At 35.0% G+C, this 18,114-nt stretch overlaps 2 protein-coding genes across 4 annotated transcripts in view; one reads left to right on the top strand and one right to left on the bottom strand.

Annotated features, from left to right (window-relative positions):
* Nucleotides 1–18,114, top strand: part of SORBS2 (sorbin and SH3 domain containing 2) — a 451,850-nt gene that overhangs the window by 12,348 nt on the left and 421,388 nt on the right. The window lies entirely within an intron of this gene.
* Nucleotides 1–18,114, bottom strand: part of LOC141547648 (uncharacterized) — a 181,195-nt gene that overhangs the window by 2,261 nt on the left and 160,820 nt on the right. For 2 of the 3 annotated variants that reach the window (XR_012483567.1, XR_012483571.1), the window contains one exon: nucleotides 765–893. The gene's annotated coding sequence lies outside the window, so the exon portion shown is untranslated. Of the gene's footprint in view, nucleotides 1–764; nucleotides 894–17,803; nucleotides 17,931–18,114 lie in introns of those variants that run through there. The other variant, XR_012483568.1, reaches the window with a different exon arrangement.

Raw genomic sequence — 18,114 nt, 5'->3', positions numbered from 1 at the left:
TAAGTATTCAATTTTAATACCCCCTAGTAAGCAATCCCTTTTCTGGTTGGAAGAGGGAAATTCATCATCTTTATGTACCTGTTTTCCCCAAGGAAAAGTGAGAATAAAACTAACCACTCTATAGGGATGACAGTAGGATCAGCAGAGTAATTTAAAAGTTGATCATTACTGTATTTTTCATAAGGTTGTCCAGCTGTGAGGATATTTCAAGTGTATCATTAGATACTATATGCCCATGCATGTTTAAATGTAACAGAAAAATGTTTTTTTTAAAAAATGGCTACTTATATAATATATTCTCTCCTCTAACATCCTTTTACCCCAATTTACCAGCAATGTAAAGAAGATCTTTTCCCCATATCTTTGAAATTCTTTTACCAATTGCAGAATGGAGGAATATGACTAGATCTAATTAAGTAAAAGCCCCATTGACCTAATTAACCCAGTTGTCTAATAGCTTTAATGTCCTGTCTTTCAATGATCAAAAATTTAATGGTTAATGAAGTTAAGACTTATCTAGTGTAAGTAACAAAGAGAACTGGATGTTTTATAAAAAGAGGTTTCTCCAGCATTGTGGGAAGCTTCTGTCTCTTAGACCTAGTAAGATCAAGTAGCCTCAGGATGTCCATTTGACAATCATCATGCATTACTTTAGAATTGTGGGTGATAGGTATACAATCATCAACTTCTATAGAAGATTTTAAGTAATTATTATTAGATCTTAATCTCTCTGATAAAGAATCCAAGATTAAACACCCGTTTACCTTAAATTTGAGAATTAATATTTGAAACACGATATCCAAAAACAAGGATCCTTGATTGCATTCTTGATGGATGGCAATAATCAAGTTCATACTTTGCTGTTATCTTCTTCAATGATTCATCATTTTTCCCTAATGGAGTAAACCAAGGATATATATATAAACATCTTTGGAATCACAGCTGTAGAAGGGACTTTAAAAGTTAACTAGTCTGGCACCACCCCTCCCATATCCCCTGATTTCACAGAAGAGGAAATGAAATCCCCCAAACGAAACTTGCTAAAGGTCACTTAGGGAGAAAGACACAGACAGAGCTGGGATTGAAACCAGGTCCTCTAACCTCAAATCCAGAAATCTTCCCACTATACCACACTACCTCCTAGTCAAACTAAAGCATGATTTCCCCCACACCAACTTTATTTGGAACCTTTAAATGCTTTGATTAAATTCACCAATAGAATTTGTCACAATTCTTTTCTTGTTAGTCTTCCTCTGCCTACCTAAAGATTATTATGTCCCCCGTTCCATGAACAAGCACTAGAAAAATTCTGACTTTTAGATTGGAAGAATCCATACTAATGTTCATGATTCTTCATTTTCTATAAGAAATTTCTTGACAACTTGCTGTTCAACACAGGGAATATGCAAATTTTATTTATAGGAGCATTCTGTTGAGCATGATTCATGCTGATGTATTTCCTGCAGTGGATAATATGGACGTGCTTCTGTGATTAGCTCTGCATCCAGGGTTCCTTTTCTTCTGTTTCAAGTACACAGTTGCCACATTTTTAAACTTATGGAATCTCATCTTCTCATATACATGCCAATTCACATTTGTTTGTAGGCTATTGTACTTGTAAATCTTAGTTAAGAACACATCTAGTAATGACTGTTCTTTCCTTTTCTGTAGACTGAGTGGACAGTACACTAACACAATAATACAGTGCAATAAGTATTACTACAATAAATAATGACACAGTAAGATCCCTTCTATCTCTGGTTTTCTGTGATTCTATGCTACATCATTTTTCTCTGATAATTGCTAGAGGTGATATGGCTGAAAACAAATTTAAGAACTTACTTCCATGCTGTAGTAGCTAGTTTAATAAAATGAGATTTCGTGGTTTGTGGAACACTTATATATTATCTAATTTGAACTTCACAACAATTCTGTGAGTGCTGCAATCTATCCCTATTTTACAGATGAAGAAAAAGGGGCTGAGCAAGTTAAGTTACTTGTTCAAGTTTACTCAGCTAATTCATGCTAGATATGGGATTTCAACACAGGTCGTGTTATTTCTAAGTCCAGTGCTCTCCCTCCACTATGCCATCCCTTATAATGATAATAATAATAATAATAATAATAATAATAATAATAATAATAATAATAATAAATAATAGCCAGCATTTACATAACACTTTGAGATAAGCAAACCACTTTGTATATATAATTTGATTCTCATAACAACTGTCTGAGGTAAGTGATTATATTATATTGCTAAATATTATATTGGGTGACCTGCTAATTGTTTTCAAGCATTTCAGAGAATCTTATGCTGGTCTGACAAGCTATGATTAGCCTCTTGTACTTCTCTTTATCTCATTTCTTTCCTAATAATTACAGTACCATGAAATCAAAGAATGTAATCAGGAGTGAAGGTTTTAGATTTAAAAAGGAACCCTCTGGACTTTGCTCCTTTCCCCTCCTCTGATTCCTTCATGTGTTCTCTTCCCCAATAAGAACATAAGTTCATTGAGGGCAGGAATGTAATCAAGGATGGAGAATTAGAATACTTGTGAGACATATTAAGAAGTGGAAATTCACACTCTGGTAACTTCAGTGATATCTAATTAATGTGGATTCAGGAGAGGGACTTTGGCTTTAGAATAGGAAATAAAAGACTGCTTTTGCTTTTATAAACATGTCTACTAGCTTAGATACCTTACTTGAGGTATCTTGCAAGAATATAAAATAAAATCCTTCCAGTATTTAAAAAAAAAGTATAGAACCATAGAATTAAAGCTGGCCAGAGACCTTTGTGGTCATGTAGTACAATCCCTTTATTTAAGGAGTAAGGAAACTGAAATATAGAGAATCCAAGTAACATACATGGTAAATGGGGGAGTTAGGCTTTGAACAGAGCTTCCCCTGACTCCAACTTCAACCAGGCCTCCATAGTATGCTGATATGTAAAATATTTTTTAATCAATCCATTCTTTTTCTGTTAATTTTAGTAAGTATGATTCATTAGAGTGGATCCTCCATACACTAAAATAAAATCCTCTCTTGCCTTAGAGGTTTTGTGTGTTGCTTTGACCAATGAAATTGTTCATTGGTCAACATTAACCTGATGATTCTTTTTGTACTTGATTCAGATTGTCCCAGATGGGCCCATCTTGAAGACTTTCAGGGTTGGGAGGACCCCAAAGAAACCCAAAGAAGGTCACCTCTTAGTCACAGGAAGGCACTAGAGAAGGACTTTAATAGGAACCATATATTAACTTTAATATAACATGAAAAGTATTCTTATTCAACAAGGATGCAATAGGTATGCTCAGGGTTTTTTCACAGAATTCCTGTTCTGAAGGCAGTGAAGGGATGAGTACCCACTGGCATGAAAGCAGAGATCCTTGAAAGATTGAAGGAACTATTTTCAGAAAGATCTTATTTCTATAGTTAAACCCTTAGTAGTAATTTGTTGTTTGTCCTTTGTTCTCTAAAAGGACCGTGACATGCAAGTGAATTGGATTTAAGTGAGGGACGGCTGTGCAAGGTATGCCTCACTTTCCCCTTCAGAGCCAGCTGGGTCCAGTGGCAAGAGAGAGATCAAGCGATGGCACTGGATGAAATGGGAAACCTTGGCCTTTTTAAGCTAAGGTCTTCAACAGATCTCAATTTGACTGAGGCCACACTCATTCAGTGATTGAGATTAGGTAGCAATTCAAGAAAAGAATCTCCTTTTTCACCTAGTCCCCCAAAAAACCCTAAATAAATAAATCTGGGAGGGGAAGATCCTCAGTGTTTCTGGCCAAAGCAGAAAGGAGAGCTATTTACACTCATTCTGAGCGATCAGAACCCACACAATGACCAAGTGGGGTTTGACCTAGGATCTATTGTGGCCAATGAGACTCAGCTTAGTTTTGGTTTTAGGCCTGGTTCTTTAGAAAGAAATCTAGCCAACAAACCCCAAGATATCCTGGGAGAGTTCAGAGATGCAAAAGAGGAAAAAAATGCTTTTAAGAACATCTGTAGGTAAGGGTATGATACTTTATGTGAACAGAGGGAGGAGAGGAGAAAAGGCGGGAAGGAGGAAGAAAGAAGGGAAGGAAGGAAGGAATTAAAAAAGGAAGCAAGGAAAAGAAGGAAAGGAAGGTAAGAAAAGAAGAAAGAGAAGGAAGAAAAGAAGGAAAGGAAGAAAAATAAGGAAGAGAAAGAAGGAAGAAAGGAAGGAAGGGAGAAAGGGAGGGAAGAAAGGAGGGAAAAAGTCTTCCAACTGACCAATTCCAGTTTGTGGGCCAGCTTTACTCACAGAGATTGTTGTTTGTCTTTCCTTCTCAAAGAAAACTATAACATCAGGGAGTAATACATGACATGCAAGTAAATTAGATTTAAGTGAGGGAGGAATGTTCAAGGTTACCTGCATAACTTTCCCCTCCAGAGGTATCCCTGTCCAGTGGCAAGATATAATGGTCCTGAATGAAATAGGAGACCTTGGACTTTTAATTTTTTTTTTAATTTTTAAATTTTTTTTCTAGTTTTCTCTTTTTTTAATTACCCATTCATTTTCCAGTTTCTTGCCACTACAAAAAGGGCTTCCACAAACATTCTTGCACATACAGGTCCATTTTCCTTCTTTAAAAGCTCTTTGGGATATAATCCCAGTAGAAACACTGCTGGATCAAAGGGTATACACAGTTAATAACTCTTTGGGCATAGTTCCAAATTGCTCTCCAGAATGGCTGGATTCTTTCACAACTCCACCAACAATGTATCAGTGTCCCAGTTTTCCTACATCCATCATTATCTTTTCCTAACATCTTAGCCAATCTGACAGGTGTGTAGTGGTATCTCAGAGTTGTCTTAATTTGCATTTCTTTGATCAATAGTGATTTGGAACACTCTTTCATATGACTAGAGATGGTTTCAATTTCTTTATCTGAAAATGATCTATTCATATCCTTTGACCATTTACCAAGTGGAGAATGGCTTGAATTCTTATAAATTTTGAGTCAATTCTCTATATATTTTAGAAATGAGGCCTTTATCAGAACCCTTAAATGTAAAAATATTTCCCCAGTTTATTTCTTTCCTTTTAATCTTGTCTGCATTAGTTTTATTGTTAAAAAAAAAAAAACTTTTTAACTTAATATAATCAAAATTATCTATTTGGTGTTCAGTAATGAGTTGGTCACAAAGTCCTCTCCACAGATCTGAGACATAAACTATCCTATTCTTCTAATTTGCTTATAATATTACGCTTATGTCTAAATCATGAAGCCATTTCAACCTTATTTTGGTATACGGTGTTAGGTATGGGGCAACCTTGGCCTTTTTAAGCTAACATCTTCAACAGATCTCAGTTTGACTGAGGCCTCACCCACCAGCAGTATGATATAGTGCTGTAATTAGACTCCACAGGCCCCAGTTCAAATTCTAGTTTGGTTACTTAGTGCCTATGTGGTCTTAAGTAATCAATCAGCCACTAAATGTTTATTAAGCACTCACTCTATGTCAAGCACAGTGATAGACTGGAGAACAAAAGACAAAAATGGACAATTCCTATCCTCAAATAAGATATGCATAAGCTATCTAAACAAGTGACTGGAATAAATGACATCTGATGTTCTTTAGTCTAATGTTCTAATGTTCCAGCTCTGTATTTACGGAACTATTAACTCGCATCCTCAGGCTTCCTATAAGTCTTTGTTCTTACTAATGCACTTACCATGTTACTCTGTGTATGGTATTTATCTGTGTTTTTCTTATCCCTGCACTAAGCTTTAAGCTCTAGGTTAGCAAGTGCTGAGTCATATCTAATCTTTGTACCTTTCCCAGTGCCAAGCATCATGCTCTACATAAATAATACAGATTTTTCAAAATCGTATAAATCCTATTCTCTCATTATCTACCATGGCAGAGTTCTCAAAGTATGGTCCTCTGGGTCCTGGGGGTCCCCAAAGTCCTTTCATAGGGTCCAAGAGGTCAAAACTATTTTTGTAATATTAATATGTTATTTGCCTATTAAAATACCCATTTTGTTTCATTCTGTTTTGCTCATATTGAGACAGATTAAATGCAGATGATTACAGACAGGAGAATCCATTTCTTTTCTATTATGCCAGTCATTAGCTTTACCAAAATGTGTAAAACATGCCATTGTTCTAACTTGATTATTTTGAAAATTAATTAATTCTTTTTCATGGAAAATGTTATTTAAATCAATGTAATAGGTTTATTATTTTTCTTGTTAAATGGATATTAATACACATTTTAAACATATCCATTTAAATTTCTAATGTGATAAATATTAAAAAACGAGATGACCCACAAAAACAAAATTCTTTGTCATCCTCAACCATTTTTAAGTGTAATGGAGTTCTAAAATGAAGAAGTTTTATAATGTCAACCAGAGCAGAACTAGTTTAGCAGGAGCCAAACAAAGCGGGCTAGAAACAGGAGAGTCAGGAATCAAACAGAAATTTAATTTCACAATGGAGAAAATGGCTTAAAAGCAAGAACACGTACCTGGCAATTTCAATACTTATGTTAATTGCTTTATAGTGAGCTATAGTCTTGACAATGAAGAGAAACAGCAACAATGTGACTGCTGGGCCTTAGCTCTGGAAAACAAGGTATCTCCTAATATCTTTACATTTCCCCTTTTTGGCCAAAGAGAGGGCGTCTGAAAGAACCCTACTCTTATGACCAATAAAGAAGAGGCAGGTGAGGTGTATGACTAGGAATAGTCCTGTTAGGATTTGGATGACTAGGCAGATTTCTAGTAAGTATTCAAAATGTTGGAGGGTTCTGGGAGGTCAATGAATGTGTGGTTAACAGTTTTTATGAGGGGATGCGCTTTATGTAGGATAGTTGAATTACCACAATGGTTTTTCATGCCATAGGTTCTGGTGAGAGTCCATACTAAAATTATTATGGAAATGATAGTAATTGTCTTATTTTCTTTGTTATTAATTTTTGGATTTGTTGCTTTTGCTTCCAAACCTTCTCCTGTATATAGGGGTTCGAGTCTTGTAGGGGTTTGGAGTGTGCTGTTGTTATTAACTTGAATAATATCTTTTTAAGTTTGATTGCTTTTTTATTTATTTTGGTGGAATATTGGTAGTTTTTGGCTATACTGTGCGGCTATGGCTACTGAAGAGTAATACACATTTGCAATATACATTGCTTTATGAATCATGTTGGGAGAGAAACATCAGAGCAAAAGGGAAAAACCATGGGAGAGATTAAAAAAAAAAAAAACAGAAAAAAGAAGAAATGGACATAGCATGTATTGATTTACATTCAGTCTCCTTAGTTCTTTTTCTGGATGCAGATGGCATTTTCTGTTCTCAATCCTTTGGGACTGTTTGGATCACTGAACAACTGAGAAGAACCAAGCCTTTCATAGTTGATCATCACACATTCTTGTTGTTGCTGTGTGCAATGTATTATTGGTTCTGCTTGTTTCACTCAGCATCAGCTCACGTAAATCTTTTCAGGCCTTTCTATAATCAGCATATTTATCATTTTTTAAAGAACAACAATATTCCATTCATGTATCACAGCTTGCTCAGCCACTCCCCAATTGATGGGCATCCACTACTTTTCCAATTCTTTGTTACTACAAAAAGAGCTGCTACAAACATTTTTGCACATGTGGGTCCTTTTCTCTCCTTTATGATTTCCTTGGGATACAGACCCACTGCTGGGTCAAAGAATATGAACATTTTATAGCCCTTTTGGCATAGTTCCAGGCTGCTTTCCAGAGTGGTTGGATCAGTGCACAATAATGCCTTAGTGTTTCAGTTTTCCCATATTCCTTCCAACATTTATCATTATCTTTTCCTGTCATCTTAGCCAATCTGAGAGATGTAAGGTAATATCTCAGAGTTGTTTTAATTTGTATTTCTTGATCAATAGTGATTTAGAGTAGTTTTCATATAATTATAAATAGCTTTAATTTCATCATCTGAAAATTATCTGTTCATATTCTTTGATCACTTATCAATTGGGGAATGACTTCTATTCTTATAGATTTGATATAGTTCTTTATATATTTTAGAAATGAGACCTTTATTAGAAATATTGGCTATATTTTCCCCCAGCTTTATACTTTCCTTTTAATCTTGTTTCTGTTGGTTTTGTTTGTGCAAAAGCTTTTTAATTTAATGTAATCAAAGTTGTCCATTTTGCCTTTTATAATGTTCCCTAGTTCTTCTTTGGTCATAAATTCCAAAGATCTGATAGGTAAATTATCCCTTGTTCTCCATACATTTCTTTGCTTGGATGATATCCTAGGACAAAGGCGGCTCTTGCTTCTCTGGTTCCAAATTTAGACGTTCCTAGATAATTCTGTTAGTAATAATATTTAGTAAATTTGGTTTTCCAATCTTAAAATTTCAGAGAATTTCAGTTCATATACTATTTACTCTTTCTATCTTTACCTAAATCCTATACCTGAAATAAGAATCTTTTAAAAATTTATGAGGGTCCAATTGCAAAATGAGATCTTTTGCACCTTTTAAATTATCTTTTACTTTATCTTGGCTGAGCAAGCTGTGATACATGAATGGAATATTGTTGTTCTTTTAAAATAATTTCACTTTCTTTACCATTATCAAATACAATTTATGTGTAAAATTCTTCATTCAAATTTGACAACTTCTTACTAAAATATATTAAAAGCCTGAATTTCCATAACAGACAAATTTGGAAGCCAATCTATACATCTATCACTACTTCATTTATTTAGAAAACTTTTACATTACATCTTTATCTTATTATTTTGTCTAATCGTTCCCCCCTTAGGAGGATATCATATATTTTGACCACAAATATAGGTTAATAAGATGTTCATACTTGCGTCCTATTATAGCAACTCAGAGATTTTCCAGTAGCAGTATATTATTTATTAGATTTAGTACTGTACTTACAAGTTTCTTGATCATAGAAATTTGCTATAAAAGGAAAAAGAGGACATGGTTATAACAGGAAGAAAAATTCTCTGACTTCTGTTCAATTCCAGACATGAGTCATATCTGACAACCAATCATATAGTCAGTATATTAAAAGTAAGATTCAGGATTAACCTGGTGAGAATTTTTCTTTTCTGAAACAGAGTTTCAGGTTAAAGATCTTAGCTTAAAAAGACCAAAGTCCTGCTGTATCTGGGGCCTTCTCCAGTCATCCTGATCTATATCTTGCCACCTAGAGGAGAAAGTGAGACTGGTGATTTTGCACAGTCCTTCCCTTAAACCAAAATCACTTCCCTGATGTCACGGTGCTCTTTGAGAATAAACAACAATATCACAATAGGGAAATACAATTAGGAAATAGAACCAGGTCATCCCCAGAACTTTTCTCAGGCATATACATTCACCTTTAGTAGTTCACAGACTGCAGTATATGCCATTTTTTACTACTGGCTTCATGACAATTCATACTATCCCAGGAATAACAACTCTAAACAATAGTAAATTATGATCCTAGGAATTTTTACATTAAATAGCAAAATTTCACTAATTACAATTTAGGGCTTGAATATCTTTCCTGATATTTCCCTAATAGTTAACATTTCCTATATCCTTTATTATAAATTAAATCTAATCATAGCTTTAGACATATAACAAATAAAATACCTTATAGTTGACTCATCATTAATATGCTGTAGCTACATCTTTAAACCATCCTGTATACTTTCAAAATAGCCAAGAGTTTCAAATGGAAATTTATGATTATTGTATGATGTATGATTATTACCTGCTTTATAACAAAGTATATTTCATTAAATATTTATTTTTTAAGTATAGATTTTTTTAAATCACATATTTTTAAAAGTCCAATTCATATGCAACAACATCCGAATTTAACAGCATTTCTGTTATAATGCTCTTTCAAATTTCACAAAATTAGAGAATTTAGAAATATAATAACAATAAATTTCAAATGATATCAATTGCATTTCTAAATTATCACATGTAAAAATTATTAATTTTATTACCTTTGTCATTTTAAATCTCCTCTAGAGTTATTAGGCATGGAATAATGACATTCAATTAAAGAAATAATATAGTACTTGGTATATGCCAGTCAGGAAGACCTGAGTTCAAATCCAGCCAGAGACATTTACTAGCTGTGAGACCCCAGACAAATCACTTAACTCTATTTGCCCCCTTTCCTCATCTGTAAAATGAGCTGGAGAAGAAAATGGCAAACTACTCCAGTATCTTTGCCAAGAAAACCCCAAATGGGATCGAGTCAAACACAACTGAAAAACAACTGAACAACAGCAAAAATAATTGTGAACTGTTAGCAAACCTTAAAATGCTAGTTTTTGGTCTTATTACAAACTTTGCTTACTCCTTCTAGTTTCTTCTATTAATTGTTGTTTAAAGTCCTTTCAAAATTGTGAGTAGCTACAGATTTTCTCCTAATGGAAAGTTAAGAGACATGAGTATTAGTATGGAATAGTTGTGTTGTCTGTTTCCAGGTGAGTAGCTCTTAGATTTATTCACATGATAGATGAAATTTATGCACTACATAAAGTTTTCTGACAACTACTTGTTTTTATCCCATTCAACCATGCCCCTTTGGGAAAACAGCTGGCCAAAAAAGAGGGAAAGACCAAATTGCCACTGACCAGAATTAAGGACCTAGGATTTGGGTGACATAATAAATAGTTGAACCTGGAGTTTGGAAGGCTGGGTTAAATTGGGTCCAGCCATTATTAACTGTGAAACCCTAGTCAAGTCACTTAACCTCTGTATGCCTCAGTTTTCTCATCTGTGAAAAGGGAAAATGATAGTATCAACCCCCAAGGTTGTTATGAGGATCAAATGAGAAAATATTTGTAAATGTTAAAGTACCTTCTAAATGCAAAGAAGGTAAGTGACACAGTAGTCCAGACCTAAAGTCAGGGAGACTTGAATTCAAATCTGTTATAATAATAACATCTATCTCCTAAGGGTTCCTTTTTCCCCCCCTCTCCTTTTCTTTCTTTCTTTCTTTGGAAAATATTTATAAGATGTTTTAAAACATTTGAAACTCTATGTAAATGTCATCTAGATGTCATCAGTTTCAAGATACCCATTGTTGTTCAGTCATTTCAGTCATGGTCAACTCTTTTTTATGCCATTTAGGATTTTCTTGGCAATGATGATGGAATGGTTTAACATTCCCTTTTCTATATCATTTTACAAAGGAGGAAAATGAGGCAAATAGGATTAAGTGATTTGTCCAAGGTCACATACTAGTAAAATACCTGAGACCACATTTGAGCTCAGAAGTTTATGACTTCCAGTCAGGTGCTCTCAGCCGCCATAAAGCTCCCAAAGTGGCTTGAAATCTGAGGAGAGTTTGGGAACTGATCTAAACTTCCTGGGATTCCCCAGAATTGAGACCCAAATTGTGCTGAGTTGAATATTCATAAGGTACTTGCAGGCCTTTCAGTCTCTCCAACTGTGCTGTAAACTCTTAAATAATAGGAACTTACCTTTGATTTCTTTTTCATTTTTCCCACTATGAGTGCTAATAGAGTGTTCAGCATGATGCATGTGCACAATGTCATTAAAGGACAACAGCATAGCAAAATTTTAATTTCTACTGCATGCCTACCATACAGCATAATGACCAGAAATCTAGCCTCAGAGTCTAGAGGAACCAGTGGCCATTAGAGATCAAGTCTCACTTCTGACCCCTAGGAGCTGTCTGACCCTGGATAAGACACTGGACTTTTAGTGCTCCAAGCAACTCTCTAAGACTATAATTTCAGAGTGAATGAATAATAAACCATTTATTAAGCATTTTCTTGGCAGCCAAGACCATATATAGGTGCTAGCTTCCTCACATAGCAAGGGAGTTCCATGGAACAATGAAATTATAGGTCCAGATCCTAACCCTCTCTCCATCCAGTTTTGCTTAGAAGAAACAAAGCTGATCACCAGCTGACCAAGGCACGTGATGCTGAAGCTGGGCTCATTAAACTTATGATGCTTAGGATCTTTCCAGTGCCAATAAAATACTTCCAGAGCTGTCTACAGGTTTCTTGGATGGAATCCAGTCTCTTCTCTTTGTTCTTCCTGTCGTGCAGAACTGAATGATCTTCCAAAGTTGGGATAATTGTGAGGGCATAATTCCCTGATGGAAGAAAGTCCCCTTATACTCAGGAAAAGGAAAAGGAGGAAAAGGAGGGGGAGGAGAAGGACATGAAAGCTTGGTGATGGTAGAGGGACATGAGATCTTGTTTTGTGAGAACACAGATATAAATGTTTCATGTTCAGCCTCCAAAGAAAAGCCGTTTTCTTCCATAAATTTAACATCTAATGTGGGTGGTGACTTTTGCAAATGAGCACTGCAATAATGTTACAGTAATTGCTCAAGTTATATCATAGAAAGGGAAGTTGCATAACATAGTGGATGAACCAAAAAAGACAGTCTAAGTCTTGCCTCTGTCATATGCTGGTGGAGAGACCCTGAGCAGGTCTATCCACTGTCTAATCAAGTCTCTAAGATTGTAAATAGTGGCAGAGATACCAACCTGCAAAGTTAGGGAGAGTTTGCTCGTCCCAATGAAATCACAGATTGAGTTCCTGTATCTACCTATGGGAAAGAAATGCTTTGAGTGAATTAAAGTATAATAATATAATAGTCCAAATATATGTGTGTGGGAGTGTGGTGCAAGCATTTGGTGTGTGAGCAACTACTTTAGGGATAGAAAATGAAAGAACAGTATGTGGAAAGGTCTCTCTTAAAAAAAAAACAAAACTCTAGACTTCTTACTTTAATGGTGATGCAGTTTGATTTATCCTGGGGCTTCTTCCACAGAAGGTTATTATTATCTACAATTAACATTTTTTTCATTTTTAATTTATGGAATAAAACAAATATTTCTATAACATAGCACAATAAAAAGATGATTTATACATTAAATTGCATATCTATTATACATAACTTGCCATTTCTTTAAAACATACTACAAAATTATCATGTAAATTTCTTCTTTTCCTTCCCTCCTCTCTCACCCAGAGATGACTATCATTAGACACAAATAGGTATATGTACACATGCAGACATAAGCATATATATGTGTGTACATACATATATATATACACACACACACACACACACACATAAGACACAACAAAATTGAGTAGGAAAAGATTAAAAGAAGACATCTCATAAAAATGGGGCATGAAAGGAAGAAATAATGTAGAGAAAGCAGATATGATTGGGGGGCTGGTAATATTGGAATCTTATTCTCATTTGGGTTGAAGAGGAAATAATATATATCATATATTATAAGCTTATAATATATATTTATAAATAATATATAACTATAAAATTATAAATAAATTACACACATATAAGTTTTAAAATTTTTCTGAACTTCTAGAAAGATGAGAAATTAGGGGATAGGGGAGGAGAGGGACTTTTAGAAGGATGTATTGGTTAAAATTAGGAGGATAGGGTAAATGAATAAGGGAGAGACTTTTAGAGGGAATGGTAAAATAAGAAATAAAAGGGTAAGGAGAGAAGATTAGGTAACTGGGATAAATGAAAAGAGAGGCTGAGAAGGAAAAAAGTAAGTAAAAATAAGATGGAGGAAAATTCACAAATGGCAACCATAACTTTGAATGTGAATGGAATGAACTCACCCATAAATAAAAATAGTATTCTATTACCTTTCTCCATTTGTTATCAAGAGTAGGACTCAGATTGAGACTGTGAACTGGACTTTCTGAAAGAAGCACACATATAGAAAGACTCTTTCCTAGAGACCTTTTTAAAATTAGGTGAAATCCAACTTGAGGACAAAACATGGAAGGAAGAATCAAGTTTTCAGGGCTTGACTCCATTCCCCTGACATCTAAGATGACATGTTCCTTGAAAGGGCACTGGCCTAGGCCCAGGTGATTCTCTTCTTGCAGAGTTAGGAGGTCAGCAGAGACTGTATTTGTTCTGACCATTGTCAGCTAAAGGAGTCGACAGTTCCCAGTCTGAATGGGGTAAAAGAAGGGGATCAAATATCCGGGTTTCTTCAGGACAGCTCAGGACTAGCCCAAATATAGGGACAGAATATGCAACTACCTACTTGGTATGAGTCTCAGGATGATCAAAGGGCTGTTAATCTCCCTTCCCAGTTTGCCACAATGCCTAGAACTCCCATCATTAATCGAGCCTCTTGTGAGAACAGAAAAGATCCTTTTTAAAAGCCAGTAACTTATTCAGGATTGGTAACATTCACAATTGATGCTTTCCTTTTAGCCTCTTTTGCTCCTCAAAAAATCACTGCAGAATCTCTATTTTTCCTTAATATTTGACATAAAAACTTTGGAAAAGTCTCTCTTAAAGATTAAAAAAACCTTAAATCGAATTTTGCAATGAGTTAAGGGGGCACCCCTTAGGATATTTTCCTGTCATCAAGATACGATAATAAGCATCAGTATTAATTGTTTCTCATCCTAGATTATGGAATTAAAGAATCATATAAGCAGGCAGCTAAATTAACAGACCTGGAATCAGGAGGATTCATCTTCTTAACTCCAAATCTAGCTTTAGACACTTACTAGCTGTATAAACCTGAGCAAGTCATTTAAGTGACTAAAAATGAACTAGAGAAGGAAATGGCAAACCACTCCAGTATCTTTTCAGGGACAACAAATAAGTAGGGGTATTCTATAAGTCACAAAGAATCAGAGGTGACTAAAGTATAACATAGATTACATAAAAGTACAACAATTAGATCTTTGAAGAACCTGAAGCAACATTAAGTCCAATAACCTTCCTTTTACATACTAAGCAGCCAAACATCAGAGCCAAAGTACTTAGCTAGGCATTTGCCAATCATGTGGCCTGAAGTACAAAGGTCAAGATTTGAACATAAATCTTCTGATTTTATGCCCTGTGCTCTGCCCACTATGACATGCTGTCTCCTTTTAGAAAACAAATAAGAAAGATTTCCTGTTAGCATGTAAAATTTTATGATTTTAAAATCAAAATCATCATTATTTCCAACCTTTACAACTAACAGTACTCTGAAAGTTCCTTCATCAGTTTTTCTACCTGAAGAAAACAAATTGCAAATAGGTTTTGACCCCTTTTCCAAATGCTATGCCAAATACTCAGTCTGAGCCAATATCAATTTATGTAGCTAAGTAGTGTGTGGATAGAGCAATGGGTCTGGAATCAAGGACACTTAGTAGTAGTGTAACCCTAGGCATGTCACTTAACCTGTTTATCTCAGTTTCCTCAACTGGAAAATGGAGATGATAAAAACATCTCCCTCCCAGGGTTGTTGTGACCTCGAGTGAGATGACATTTGCAAAGTGCCTGGAATAGAATAAATACTATATAAATGTTACTATTATTATTTTATTATTTTCTTAACCTCCTAGAAGTTCAGCAGAGCCAGCAAAGAAATAGAGGACTTATTTTTCTGATTAATAGTTTATATTCAATAAGAAAAGAAGCAAAAGAGATGCCATATATATATTGGGTACATACCATGGTCTAATTAATTGTGATGGTTTTAGTCCTTTCAAATTTGGTGGTGTATGTCTTAAAGGTGCTGTAAAACTGTGCATCAGTGATATTTTTAGTATCTTCATAACAATAGAGCTTAGCTAGAATAAAGACCTATTCCTCCCACTGAAAAAAATCCTTCTCTTCAAATTTCTATAGAGCACTTTGTCCATTTCTCTTATTCTCCATCACACACACACACACACACACACACACACACACACACACACACACACACACACACACCCATCTTATAATTTACTTATCTGTGTACATTTCATAAAAAGGCAGTGTCAAACAGTGGATAAAGAATAGCCCCCAACCCACCCCAAGTCCGGAAGTCCTGGATTCAAATACTGCTCATAGCATATACTAGGTGAATATCCAAGGATGAATCACTTAATCCCTCCAGAGTGTTAAGAAACACTTGAAAGCTACTGTTGACAGATTAGTTATAAATCTATATTTACTAATAGACAGAGAGAGGTCTTCCTGCCAAAACTATGGGTGGATGCCCTTCAACCCTCCTTGACTCCTCAATCACTGATGCCTTGAATATGATATTGCTTTGTATTGGGCATCTCCCAGTAATCTTCTTACTTCTATCTCCTTCATAACAGTTAAAATGCCACCTTCTGCATGAGAACTTTCCCACTGTCAGTTATCTCAAACCACTCTGTCTGTAGGAAGATCCAAATTCAAATTCGCCTCTGATAGTTCCTAGTTTCATGACAAGCTACTTAAGCTTCTTCAGCCTCAGTTTTCTCATGTATAAAATGCAGATAATAATAGCAATTACTTCACCATTGTGAAGACCACTTGAGATAAGATATGTGAAGCCTTCCCAGGCTTAGACTAATGAAATCACTGAAAAGTGGTACAATGTCATAGTTAAGCTGGAAACTTGTTAAAAATAAAACATGGTATATTGGTTTTAACATGTATTTTAACATGTTTAATATATATTGGGTTACTTGCCATTTAGGGGAGGGGGTAGGAGGAAGGAGAAAATTTTTTATAACACAAGATTTTGCAAGGATCAATGTTGAAAAATTATCCATGCATATGTTTAGAAAATAAAAAGCTTTAATAAAAAATAAATAAATAAAATTGGGCTGCCTCAGGAAGTGATAGAGTCTCCCTCTATCTTGTGTATGCGTTAAGGTACTGGGTCCCTTCCAACTTTCAAAGTCTGTGATTCCATGAACTTAGAAAGATCCTTCCAAATAGAATGACCAGATTTAAAATAGATTCAAACCCATTCACACATAGGGTCATCATTTAAAAATCTGTCTTGTTCCTCATATTCTAAAGCATTGTTGTGAAAATTCTTAAATTAAATTTTTCTGGGGAATTTCATTCATTTACCAATTCTAGTTCCAGGACAGAGCTGTTCAACCAGGCTAGGATCCAAGGTGCAGGAAATGGCACTAGACAATGAAGGATATACTTTGTAAGGTCTGATCCCCAAATGGACCTAATTTTGCCTGCAATTCTGTAATTATGAGGAAATAATCATTCAACACTTTAAGGATCTCTGGTTTCATCATTGTGGGACAGACCCTTCCCTAACAGTGAATGCCTCCATGTCTTAGTGGATGGTCATCATGAATGGCTATATCCAAAAAAAAAAATTATCAATACCCAAACTTCAGGTGATGGCATGGTTTGAACTTAACTTGACATAATCTGTCATTCTTGAAGACTTTTCAGTTTCATAACCATACCTAGAATTTATATTTATTTTCAGGACCCAAGTTTTCAGGATTTCCATGTTACAGAAATATCAAAGGAATATATCAGATAAGAAAATAAACCAAGGCTTTGTTCATTAATATTTTTGTGAAGTTATGCATGAATTCAGTGTGATATGTGACTAATTAACTAAACATTTATTAAGCTCCTACAATATGGCAGGCATTGTACTTGTTAAGGGGATTATACTGAATACTAGGGATACAAAAAGAAGCAAAATTCAGTCCCTTTCTCAAGGAATTCATTATCTAATGCTAGAGATCACCACCACAACAATAAACTATGATAAAAAAAAAAAAAAAAAAACAAGTTATATACCTCATTAACTGAGGTAGGTTTTACAATTAAGTTGGAAAAGGCTTCCTGTAGAAAGTGGAATTTTAGTTGAGAATTGAAGGAAGCCAGGAGAGGCAGTAGTAGAGATGAGGAGAGAGAGCTGGAAGAAAAACGATCAAAACTAAAATGAAACCTGTTCTTAAAAATTACTGCTCACATTAGAACTTATACTTAGGAAAACAGGGAATTCTTTTTCTCTATGTGATATTACCTTTCAAGTCCCAGCGTCCTCTCAGGAATGAAGGCGATATAACTAGGTACTTTCTCAGGAAGCATAGAAGCTTTTGCTGATGGATCCATAGGCTCTGGAATAAATGATGAATTGGGCCTGGTGATCTATATAATATTCAGAAAAAAAAACAGAAAAAACCTAGGAATACAGATAATGCTATTGGTAGAAAAAGGCATATCAAGCTTCATTTCAGGGGGATTTGAGATCAAATCTTGTTTCATACATTTATTAGCTGGGTAAATATAAATAAGTCACTTCCTCTCTGCCTCAGTTTCCTAATCCTCAGAATG

This window comes from Sminthopsis crassicaudata, chromosome 6 (genome assembly GCF_048593235.1).
Source record: "Sminthopsis crassicaudata isolate SCR6 chromosome 6, ASM4859323v1, whole genome shotgun sequence".
In the NCBI taxonomy this organism is placed as follows: domain Eukaryota; kingdom Metazoa; phylum Chordata; class Mammalia; order Dasyuromorphia; family Dasyuridae; genus Sminthopsis; species Sminthopsis crassicaudata.
Note: the sequence above shows the minus strand (reverse complement) of the source record. Positions and strands in the feature narration are given on the sequence as shown.